Raw genomic sequence first — 12,768 nt, 5'->3', positions numbered from 1 at the left:
TTTGTGGTTCTCGTTTTTTAGGTTCCAGTCCCAGAAGTAACTTTCACTGTAGAAGTTATCTGCTGGCAGCCTTACGCTTTCTCGCAGTAGTCTACAACCAGGCACTAGCTTCTCCAGGACACTACACAGGATGGACTTAAATATGTATTAAGCTAAGAGGCATTCTCTCAAATGAGTTTAAATGCGTTTTATTTTTCGACAACCTACATGACATTGTTTTTTTCTTAAAAGCAATGCCTCTGCTCCAAATAAGTCAAGGTCAAAAATAACTGAAGGGTTCAAGATGGCATCAGTCCCCTTTGCCTAAGTTGCGAGGTGTTGTGAGGATGAAGGGTAGCGGCCACAGTCACAGCCAAATTTGTTAACTGTTTTCCATTTCTAAACCATCCTTAAAGAAAATCTTAAATAGGGTCACACCATCCTCATGGTAGTCCAGCCTAGCAGCCATGCCATCTGGAGTCACGTTGTGACCAATGAAGAACCAGTACTTTTTTTTTTTTTTGAAATTAGCAAAGATGTGCTTAATGTGTTCCATAGCCCCTGTCGTAAAAGGTTTTACTCTTTCCGGCCTCTGTTCTTCAAGTTTGCCTTTGATTGATTTCATGTAGTCTTTGAGGTACTTCTTATAGGCTTCTTTTGTGAAGCTGGTTTCCTGCAAGTAATGGTTCATGACGACATGAACACCAGTGACTACTGTGTTTTCAGTAGAGTTTTTAGCGCCATCATTTCCCCCAATGAGCAAGTCATCAATGTTACCCTCTGTCCTACTCACCCCTTTCCCTCCACCTGTAGGCACAGCCCATGGCCCATCTTCCGGATCTTATAGATATTGTAGAACATCTCATCATGGCTGATGAGGTCTGGTTATGTGATCATGACCGTGGCTGAAGAGAGATGATGAAGGCACTAGCTCAGCAGGAGCTGGGAGCTCTGAGGGAGTGTGGTTCTCCCAGAGCAGCCCTTGGGGAGAAGAGGGAGCAGGCAGAAAAGAGAGTGACAAAAGTTTTGATGAATGTTTACATCCACATAACCAGCACCTTAATCATGATATAGACTATTTCCATCACATCTGAACATTCTTCCTGAACCTTTCTCTGTAAACCTACAGAAGGAACCATTGTTCTGATTTCTATCATAATAGCTTAATTTTGCTTATCTTGACTTTCAGATAAATGGAATTAGCCAATATGTTCAATATTGTGTCTGGCATCTTTTACTAAGCATGTTTTTGAGATCCATCTGTATTGTTGCATTTATGAGCAGTTCATTTATGTTTCTGAGTAGCGTTAAATATTATGAATATACCATATTCTCTATCTAATCTCCCGTTCATGGACCTTCTATATATGTCGATTTGTGATTACTATAATGAAAGTTGCTATGAACATTCATGTACAAGTTTTCTGTGGACATACAGTCTCATTTCTTTTTTTCTTTTTTTTTTAAATTTTTTTTTTTGACGTTTATTTATTTTTGAGACAGAGAGAGACAGAGCATGAACAGGGGAGGGGCAGAGAGAGAGGGAGACACAGAATCCGAAACAGGCTCCAGGCTCTGAGCTGTCAGCACAGAGCCCGACGCGGGGCTCGAACTCACGGACCTTGAGATCATGACCTGAGCCGAAGTCGGACGCTTAACCGACCGAGCCACCCAGGCACCCCTCATTTCTTTTAGATATATACCCTAAGAGCAGAATTACTGAGTCATATAGTGAGTGTATGTTTAACTTAATAAGGAATATATGGAATATCTAGACGTTCCAGTTGTTTTATCACTATACACATTTCTGAGGTGCCAGGGTGGCTCAATCAGTTAAGCGTCTGACTCTTGATTTTGGCTCAGGTCATGATCTCACAGTTCCCGAGTTCAGGCCCCATGTGTGGCTCTGTGCTGACAGTGTGGAGCCTGTTTGGGATTCTCTCTCTCTCTCCCTCTCTGCCCCTCCCCCAATTGTCCGTGTGTGTGCTTGCTCGCTCTCTCTCTCTTTCTCAAAATACATAAATAAACTTAAAAAAAATAACTGTATACATTTCCTAGGGTGGCCACAATAAAGTATCACGAACTGGGTCGCTTAAAACAACTGAATCTATTGTCTCCCAGTTCTAGAGGCTAGACGTCCAAAATCAAGATATTAGGAAGGCTGTGCTCCCCCATAAAGGCTTCAGGAGAGGATCTTTTTTTCTCTTCCAGCTACTGGTAGCCCCAGATGTTCCTTGGCTTCTATCGCTCTAATCTCTGCCTCCATCTTTACATGACTTTCTCTTTGTATCTGTCTTTAATAGCCATCTTCTTATAAGGACAGCAGTCATACTGGATTAGGGGTCCATGTTGTGATTCACCACATACCTAGTTACATCTGCAATGATCCTGTTTCCAAATAAGGTCACATTCTGAGGTACTAGGGGTTAGGACTTCAACATCTTTCTTGGTGGGACACAGTCCAACCCATATCAGTTTCCTTCCCAGCATCTAGTGCTATCAGTCTTGTAATCTTTTACATTTTAGTGATTATGAGGTAGTATTTAACTGTGGCTGTAATTTGCATTTATCTGATGACTAATGATGTTGAGAATCTTTTTATTTATTTATTGATCATATATATATATATATATATATATATATATATATATATATATCCTCTTCTATGAACTGACTCTGCAGGTTTTTAACCTATTTAAATGTGTGTGTGTGTGTGTGTGTGTTTTCAGTAGTGATTTGCTGGTAATGTATTGGGAATGCTTTCTTTCTTTCTATAGCTTACATTTTCACTTTTTAAGTTTTCCTTAATGTCATAGCTAAGAAATTTTGGCTACGCAAATTGTGTATAGATATTCTCCTATGTTTTCTTCTGTGAGCTTTATAGTTTTAACATTTACATCTAAATCTACAATACATTTAAATAGTGAGAACATATGGGTTTGTCCAATCTCAGAAGGAAAGGATTCATTCTTTCATTAAGGATGAATGTTAGACATAGGCTTTTCAGAGGTATTCTTATTAGATTGAGGAAGTTCCCTTCTAGTCCCACTTTGCTGAAACTCTTTTCAAGAAAAGATGGTGAGGGGCACCTGGGTGGCTCAGTCGGTTAAGCGTCCGACTTCGGCTCAGGTCACGATCTCGCGGTCCGTGAGTTCGAGCCCCGCGTCAGGCTCTGGGCTGATGGCTCAGAGCCTGGAGCCTGCTTCCGATTCTGTGTCTCCCTGTCTCTCTGCCCCTCCCCTGTTCATGCTCTGTCTCTCTCTGTCTCAAAAATAAATAAACTTAAAAAAAATTTAAAAAAAAAAAAAAAAGAAAAGATGGTGAATTTTTTTCAAATGCTTTTTCTGCAACTATCAAAATGATTATATTATTTTTCTCTTTTATTTATATATTTCTCTTTTATTATTAATGTGGTAAATCACATTAATTGATTATTTTTTTAATTAAAAAAATTTTATTTATTTTTGAGAGAGAGACAGACAGAGGGCGAGCAGGGGAGGGGCAGAGAAAGAGGGAGACACAGAATATGAAGCAGGCTCCAGGCTCCAAGCTGTCAGCACAGAGTCTGATGCAGGGCTTGAACTCACAAACCATTAAATCATGACCTGAGCCAAAGTCGGATGCTGAACTGACTGAGCTACCCAGTGCCCATAATTGATTATTTTTCAATGTTTATGTATTTACTTTTAAAGAGAGAGAGCGTGAGCAGGGGAGGGACAGAGAGAGAAGGATGAGAGAATCCCAAGCAGGCTCCACACTGAGCTCAATCTCACAAACTGACTAAGCCACCCAGGTGCCCCACATTAATTAATTTTTAAGTGTTAAAACAACCTTGCATTCCTGGAAGCACCCTTGTGGTCATAATGTGTCACTCTTTATATATTGCAAGAATGAATTTGTTAATTTTTGCTAAGAATTTTTGCATCTGTTTTGCACGAAGGATATTGATCTTTAGTTTTCTGTTTTGGTACTATCTTTGTCAATGTTTGCTATCAGGATTTACTGACCTCATAAAATGGGTTGGAAAAAAGTTCCCCTTCCCTCTATTGTCAGAAATAATTTGTCTAAAACTGGCATTTTATTTATTCCTTAGATGTGTGATTGAGTTCACTATTACAGCCATCTGAGCCCAGGTTTTCTCTGTAGGAAATTTTTAAATTACATATTCAATTTCTAAATAGATGTAGGACACTGCATGTTTTTTTATTTCTTCTTTTGTAAGTTGTAAGTTTTCGTAATTGGTGATTCTTAAGAAATATGTCCATTTCCTGACAGATGGTGAATTTACTAACATGAAGTTATTTATAGCATTCTTTTATTATACCATTTTAACGTCTGTAGAATCTGAAGTTATGCCCTTTTTTTAAAAATCATTCTCAGGTCACCTGGGTGGCTTAGTCGGTTAAGCTTCTGACTTTGGCTCAGGTCATGATCTCACAGTTCGTGAGTTCAAGCCCTGCATCTGGCTCTGTACTGACAGCCCAGAACCTGGATCCCGCTTCCAGTTCTGTGTCTCCCACTCTCTCTCCTCCCCTGCTCATGCTCGCTTGCTCTCTCTCTCTCTCTTTGTCGAAAATAAATAAACATTTAAAAAATTTTAACTCATTCTTGATATTGGTAATGGAGCTAATTGGTAGCTCTCTTATTTTGTAATGAAAAATAAAATTATTATGTATTTTTCTTTTCTAAAACTTTTATCTTTATCTTTGGTTTTAGTAGTTAGACTATCATTCGCTTAGATTTGGTATTTGTGGGGCACCTGGGTGGCTCAGTAGGTCTGACTTTGGCTCAGATCATGATCTCACAGTTCATGGATTCGAGCTCCATGTTGGGCTCTGTGCTCAACATGTTGGGCTCTGAGAGCTCAGAGTTTGGAGCCTGCTTCAGATTCTGTGTCTCCTTCTCTCTCTGCCCCTCCCCTGCTCGTGCTCTGTCTCTGTCTCTCAAAAATAAATAAATGCAAAAAAAATTTTTTTTAATAAATAAATAAAAGATTTGGTATTTGTATTTATCCATTTAGGAATTCTCTAACTACTTGGAGTTGTGGGTTTATGTATTTACATTAAATTAAGGATTTTTTTATCACATTTCCCAAAAAGAAAAATTCTTTTTTTTTTTCTTTTGTTCTAAAAAGAAAATTTCTACCCTATACTCTCTCCCCCTCCTTTCTTTCTGGACCTTTAATTAATTACACATATGTCAGCCTACTGTCCCACACGTCACTGCAGTTTGACTACTTTTTTCAACATTTTTTTTCTCTTTTCTTCAGCTTGGGTAATTTCTATTTACTTCTCTTCAAATTGTCTCTTTTGGGGGCACCTGGGTGGCTCAGTCGGTTGAGCATCCGTCCAACTTCAGCTCAGATCATGATCTCACAGTTCATGGGTTCAATCCCTGTGTTGACCTCTGTGCTAACAGCTCAGAGCCTGGAGCCTGCTTCCGATTCTGTCTCCCTCTCTCTCTGCCCCTCCCCTGCTTGCTCTCTCTCTCTCTCTTTCTCAATAAATAAACATTAAGAAAATTTTTAAAAAAAACAATAAAAAACACAAATTGTTCTTTTTTTTTCTATAGTGTCTAATCTTTCAAAATCTATCTAGTGAATTTTACTTTTTTTTATGTTTACTCATTATGAGAGAGAGAGCAGGAGAGGGACAGAGAGAGACAGAGAGAGAGGATCTTAAGCAGGCTCTGCACTATCAGTGCAGAATCCGATGTGGGGCTCAGTCTCAAGAAATCATGACTTGACCCAAAAACAAGCCACCCAGGTGCCCTTTCTTTTTTGATATTGTATTTTTCAGCTCTAGCATCTCGAGTTGATTATTTTACAGTTCCCATTTCTCTTTTGGGATTCCCTCTTTATCCACTTTGTTCATCTTTCAGTTATGGTCCTTTAACATATTCAGAAGAGCTGTTTTAAAATCCCTGTCTTGGGGTGCCTGGGTGGCTCAGTCGGTTAAGCATCCGACTCCGGCTCAGGTCATGATCTCGCGGTCCATTAGTTCAAGCCCTGCGTCAGGCTCTGTGCTGACAGCTCAGAGCCTGCAGCCTGTTTCAAATTCTGTGTCTCCCTCTCTCTCTGACCCTCCCCCGTTCATGCTGTCTCTCCCTGTCTCAAAAATAAATAAACGTTAAAAAATTTTTTTTTTAATTTAAAAAATAAAATCCCTGTCTTAATGCTAACATAAGGGTCATCTGTGGGCTTACTTTTCTTGACTATGTTTTTCCTTTGACTAATAGTTTATATTTTCCTATTTCTCCAAATGTCTAGTAATATTTTATCCTGGACATTGTGGATGATACATTATTGAGATAATGTATTCTTACATCTTTCCTCCAAAGAAAGTTGATTTTGTACTAACAGTTAGCTATTGGCAGATCACATCAATTCTATTTTTTAAAGTTTTATTGAGAAATAATTGATATACTATATAATTTTAAGATGTATACCATGACAGTTTGACTTACATTAATTGTGAAATGATTATCACAATAGGTTCAGGTAACCTCCATCATCTTCTATAGATACAATATTCAAAAAAGAAAGAAAAAAAGAAATATTTTCTCCTTGTGAGGAAAACTTTTGGGATTTCCTATCTTGAAAACTTTCCTATATATCATCTAGCACTGTTAATTGGAGTCATTATGTTGTATATTACATTTCTAGTATTCATTTACATTTTAACTAGAAATGTATACATTTTGACCATCCAATTTTCCTCCACTTTTTTTCTCCTCCCACCCTCTTCTTCTGCTAACCACGTGTCTGTATTCTATTAATCTTAAATAGAAGCTTGTTTTAGGTTTTGTTATAGTGGATTTATTTCCATTTTGCATTTAATTCTAGACTGGATCCCTTAGTCCTAAACTTACTCATAAGGTACGGCTTTGATGAGGTTTTAGAGAAAAGTCCAAGATGTTTATCAAACCTTTTTTTTTTTTTTAATTTGAGAGAGAGAGACTGGAGGAGGGGCAGAGGAAGAGGGAGAGACAGAATCCTAAGCAAGCTCCATGTCAAACACAGAGCCCAACATGGCGCTCAATCTCATGACCATGAGATCATGACCTAAGGAGAAATCAAGAGTCAGACACTTGACCAACTGAGCCACACAGGTGCCCTTCAAACCCTTCTCTTTTATTTATTTATTTTTTTTTAAAGTTTAGTTATTTATTTTGAGCAGGGGTAGTGGCAGAGAGAGAGAATCCCAAGCAGGCTCCACATTGTCAGTGCGAAGCCCAGTGCAGGTCATGACATAAGCCAAAATCAAGAGCCAGATGCTCAACCGACTCCACCACCCAGGTGCCTCTCAAACCTTCTTAATTGGCAGAATTTGAATTTCACTTTCTCCCCAGCGCCTCACAGCCATGGAAATCTTTGCCTCCTGGCTGCTGCTTTTTGCTAGGCTTCTTGGATTCTCACTCTGTACTTTTATAGTTTTGGAATCACTAAAAGATTTGAAGGGAATTTGAATGAAGAATTTGAGGGGTAGCACATGCCTATGAATAGAAAAGGTATGTTCCTCATCACTCAGGGCTGAGTTGATCTGTAATGAACAACTAAAAAATTCAGTAGCTTTAAAAGGAATGAGAGTTGTAGCTTGCCTCCAACTAATACTCCAGCTGATAACAGTTATGGGCTGTAGACTTTGGGCTTTTCTTCAGTAATTATTTGAAAAAAAAATACAGCTATCACACCAATCCCTTGATTTTAATCAATTATTTGTTGTTTAATTAACATAAAATTTGTCCATTTGAAGAAAAATATGAAAAAAAATAATAGTACAAATGATGTCTGTAAACGGACAGAATTCCTGAGGGTGGTGTCCAAGTTACTGATATATGATAAATAGTAGCATAAATTATTCTCGTAAGTCCAAAGCACATTTAGGTTAGAAATTTAGAGAAGAGTTTGTTTGAGATGGTTACTTGAACAATAACAAACAATTAAGGTAATATGATCCTTTTTATTAAAAACTGGCTCTAGTGGTGTAACTTAAGGGGGGCATAGTTTTAGAAAAATATTGAGTACATTCATAGATTTTGAGGAATAATAGTAAGAGTTAATATTTAAACTATTGTAACCTGCTGCTTTAACTAACACTGCTGTTAATTCTTCCATGTCTTGAGGTAGGTTGTAATATTAGACCAGATAATGACCTCTCCACTTTGAATTTCTTAGTGTCTAGTTTAAAATTTGTAGAATAAGCCATTATTGTAAGGTATTTTGAGATTTGCCAATGATGAGTAAAAATAATCATGATTCTCCAGCAAGTTTATATAATTTTGAACTTGGCCGTGAGTATTTTACTCCTTTCAGCTCCCTTTTCTGCTGGTTCGTAAATGACATCCCCATACTACGTTGATGAAACATGGCATAGATCCAATGCCACTATTGTTTAAATGCAAGTGCATGACAACCTGAATCTAAAATGAATGCCTGAGTCAGTGTTAATGAATCGGTACATTCATAATTGGAAAATAAGCCTCTTTCTCTCTCCCCCTGACTTGCTGATACCTCTCATTAGCTGCTGGTTCTGAGAATGCCTGTGATAAGCATCTGAAGGCAGAGTTGGATGGAGAAATATTCTAATCCTATTGATAGCAGAAGAAAAGGGAAAGGAATTGGGATTTTTCCCCCTATTTATAGTATTTTAATTAAGCTAAGACTTTGTTGTGTTGTTTACAACCAGGAGAAATACTACAGGCAGCTGCATTTTACACAATGAGTGACTATAAATAGAAGAATTAATATAGAAAAGATTAAAAAGCTATGTGGATAATGGGTGTCTGTTACCTCTTGGCACACTATTATGCTTTTATTAAAGAAAGCCAGTCTGTATACCCACTTTTTTGAAATTGAATTGTCTAAGATGAAAAGAATGGATCCAGAATTCTGAACCCAAGGATATATAAGAAAACCTCTCTTTTAATTCTCACTTAAAACTCTTTAAGCACAATTCATAATTATATATTAGTTGCATGACTTTTTATTTGAAATCTTTCTTTTCCTAGGTAGCTATCTCTTTTTCACTGCTATCAGCCTCTGGCATAGAACCTATGATGGCAAAAATCCTCAACAAATATTTGTCGAAGAATCAAAAGAACAATTTTTTAAAGAGATTGAGTATATAAAAGTACTCCAAGTACTTGTCTGGTATAGCAAATAGTAGGTAAGAAACTAATATAAACTCAGTATTCTTTTTTAAAAAAAAAGAGGGAGAAATGAGAAAAGAGGATGAAGCAATTAATATGCTACTTTTACATATACATTTTCTAATGAAAATATTTATATAAAAACATTAAATGAATTTTACAGGGAATTTGTAAACAAATTCTACAAAATTTTACAAGAAATTAGTGTAATACTACTTTTCCTGAATGTTCCCTTACTACAACCTACGTGCCAAGAACTGTGTCAGGCTTTGCATAGGGTGCGTATATCTAGAAAACCTGGTGCCTAAGCTCAAAGGAGCTGATGTTCTAGAAGAAAAAGCTGAAAAAGTTCTCAAACACCATTGCATTGTGAATTCAGAAGGCAGAGTGGTGCTTTGTGTAAGAACTGGGTTAGAAAATGTCAGCTCCAGCCTTCTAAACCAGACTCTTCTATCACTCTGCCTGTGTCACTTTAAAATCCCATCATATGAGTGGTACTTAAATCACAACACCCTCCGACCTCGATTTGCCTTCAAATAATCAAATCACAGGCATGCTTGGGTGGCTCAGTCGGTTAAGTGTCCAATTTTGGCTCAGGTCATGATCTCACAGTTCGTGAGTTCAAACTCTCTGCTGCAATTCTCTCTCTCTCCCTCCCTCCCTCCCTCCCTCTCTCTCCCTCTCTCTCTCCCTCTCTCCCTCCCTCTTAGAATTCAAGTAATTCAAATAATAGTTTAAAAAGTCAGGTAATGCTGCAAGTATTTTAAAAACAGATGTCCGTCCTGCCAGACTCCACTCCTACTATCCCTCTGCATAAGCAAGGATTTCCAACTCCTTTTAGCCATTTCTTCTGGCATTTACCTCTGTATTTGTAAATTACATGTTAAGTGCTATTTCTTGATTTTTTTTTCCACTTTAAATATTGCCTGCCAACTTCCTGCCATGGAAGACTCTCAGATCTCTAATCCCCACGGAAAACACATTTCCTTTTTCTTCATCTTTTCAAAATAGTTATATCACCATTTGTGGTTAAATTATTACTCAATGTTTTCATTATTAAGACTATAAAATACTATTTTCAGCTAAGCCATAAAGATTCTCTTAATAAAAGTATTCAGACTTGTCTTAATTATCCCTAAATTTTCTGACAGAACTAAGTCTTCTCTCCATATTTTCATACACAGGAGATAATCTCTTGGGTCATTTTTCTCATAGCAGGACATCTGTCTTGTATCTCTCTGTCCTCCTGCTCTTATCTACCCTGGATGCTCTCTTGGCATTGTCCTAATACTTCCTTTGACAATTTTTCTGCCAAATGTCAATATCAATAGGTTTTTTCCTGTCAGGTTGCTTACTCGTCTAGAGCAGGAGAATAGAGAACAGTTATTATTTATCACACATCTGATGTGTGTCAAGCGCTGAGGTTTGTGTCTCAAATAATTATTGTACTTGATGTTCCCATAAACTCCACTAGCAGATGAAGACGTGGAAGCTCAGAGAGGTAAAGTTATTTGTCCATGGTCACACAGCTGGCAAATGTAAATAATAGATTTCAAATCCATGTCTGTCTGACTGCACTGCACATGCTCTATTGTTTCAGTACTGATTAGTCCTAGAAGACTGGAGTGGAATCACAGGAAAGTTAGTCTTTTATGTCATGTCAAGAAATTAGATCATATTTCGTAAGGGAAAGGGAAGACCTGGAAGTCCCTTTTCTTTATTCTTCCTTTTTTATCTTCTACCCTCCCCTCAGATTCCAAGTTCAATTATACTTGCTGCTACCTCCTGTCACCATGGCAAGGACTTTATATTCTTGACTCTGTGCTGGAGGATGATGACAGATCTTGACATTTTTCAATGGGAATACCCATAAGACAACAAACCTCTCTCTTGTTAATACTGATTGCCTTTTCTACTGTTACTTTTAGGCATGTTTTGGTAAAAATCTCTCTCCAAAAGACATTTTCTCCCCTCTAAGGATGAAAATGTATTAGTATGAAGGTTATCAAGAATTCCTTTTGGCTACATATGAAACACAAACATTGACAAACAAATAGGCATTTGTTAAGAGCCTATATTATTTATTAATCAAGCAAATTAATTTATATCAAGACATTTCAATGACATGTCAAGGAGGCAGTTTGGGATTCAAGATTGGACTCTCTTAACAAGACCAGAGCTGCAGAGAAAGTCTGGTGAATATCTTTACTGAATTTATAGTTGAAGAAGAAAAATGAGTAGAAGGGGTGCCTGGGTGGCTCAGTCAATTAAGGATCTGACTTCAGGTCAGGTCGTGACCTCACAGGTCATAGGTTCGAACCCCACATCGGGATCCGTGCTGACAGCTCAGAGCCTGGAGCCTGCTTCAGATTCTATGTCTCCCTCTACCTCTGCCCCTCCCCTGTTTACACTCTGTCTCCTTCTCAAAAATACATAAACATTTTAAAAAAGAAAAAAGAAAAGAAAAATTAGTAGGAGATTGCCTGGGGAGAGAAGATGTTCCTGGTTGTGTAGATTTTTCTATAAAAATATCTCTCATAGATAAAAATAAATGTCTTATCTCTGTATTTTTGAGATGTAAAAGGTGAATTTTCAATTAAATGTATAATTCACTTAGTTTTCAAAAATAATTAATACTCATATATGGTTAAAAACATTGATTTAAAGCAAACAGGAAAAATCTTCATGTGCAGAAATACACATTTGACATAACAATAAATAGAAAAAGGAAACAATCAAATGCATTCACTGATCGAATGTTATGAAATGTATAAAAGCCTTTTATAAGGATCAGAAAAAATGCAGAGATGTTAACGATTGGGTTTTTAAAAAATTAATGCATTTTTAGTTACAAGTTAATATAAGCATTTGTAGAAAAAATACTTGCAACTTGAAATAATCTTTAAAGCAGTTACTAACAAAAATTGGTTTACAACTATTCTTTGGCTCATAATAAAAAATGTCACTTCTGTTGTGCTCTCAAGGCATGGAAATGTGTCCTATTTGTTTTCAAATGGAAATTGCCATGGAAAGTTGCATATTTTCTGAATTTATAGCATAAACATATTTAAAATGTGATGAATTAAGAAAAAAATGTTATCTATATCTAAGTCTTTGCCACAGACAACCACTTCCAGAACAAATTTACTGAGGCCCTGTGGTAGCCCAGATCTCATAATAAAACCCCCTATCATGGATTAATGGATTTTTAATACTAAAATCAAGTGAAAAAAAGGAATTCCAGTGGTCATTCCAGAACTTTGTGAAGCTCTAAGCTGTGTTATAGGAAATTCCGGGAATTCTGAAAATGTGTCCAAGACTGGAAAGCAAAAGCAGATTTTTCATTTCTTTCAAGTATCCTTACTTATCTAGTAGCTATAAACTGCTCAACAGGACAGGCCCAGTAATCTCTCAATGTACTTTATTCAGAAAGCCTTCAATAAATGTTCCTTTGTTGACACATTGAAAATTATTAGTACACGTGTAGATGATTTCACAGATTGTAAGGGACATAGGAATCCATTTAATATTAAACTCGTTTTCATCTCTTATAAATTATTGATTAGCCTCAATCTGGATATAGATTGGTTCATATTGGCAATCATTGTATACATCTTTTTCTTTTCTTTTTTCAATGAA

At 37.0% G+C, this 12,768-nt stretch overlaps 1 pseudogene; it reads right to left on the bottom strand.

Moving 5' to 3' along the window:
- Nucleotides 1-361: 361 nt before the first annotated feature.
- On the bottom strand, nt 362-876 carry LOC128775933 (translationally-controlled tumor protein-like; annotated as a pseudogene).
- Between the last annotated feature and the right edge of the window lie 11,892 nt (nt 877-12,768).

The sequence above is a fragment of the Panthera pardus genome, unplaced genomic scaffold (assembly GCF_024362965.1).
Source record: "Panthera pardus isolate Hobbes unplaced genomic scaffold, ASM2436296v1 HiC_scaffold_11, whole genome shotgun sequence".
NCBI lineage: Eukaryota > Metazoa > Chordata > Mammalia > Carnivora > Felidae > Panthera > Panthera pardus.
The sequence above is the reverse complement of the archived record's forward strand: the minus strand, read 5'-3'. Positions and strand labels throughout refer to the sequence as shown.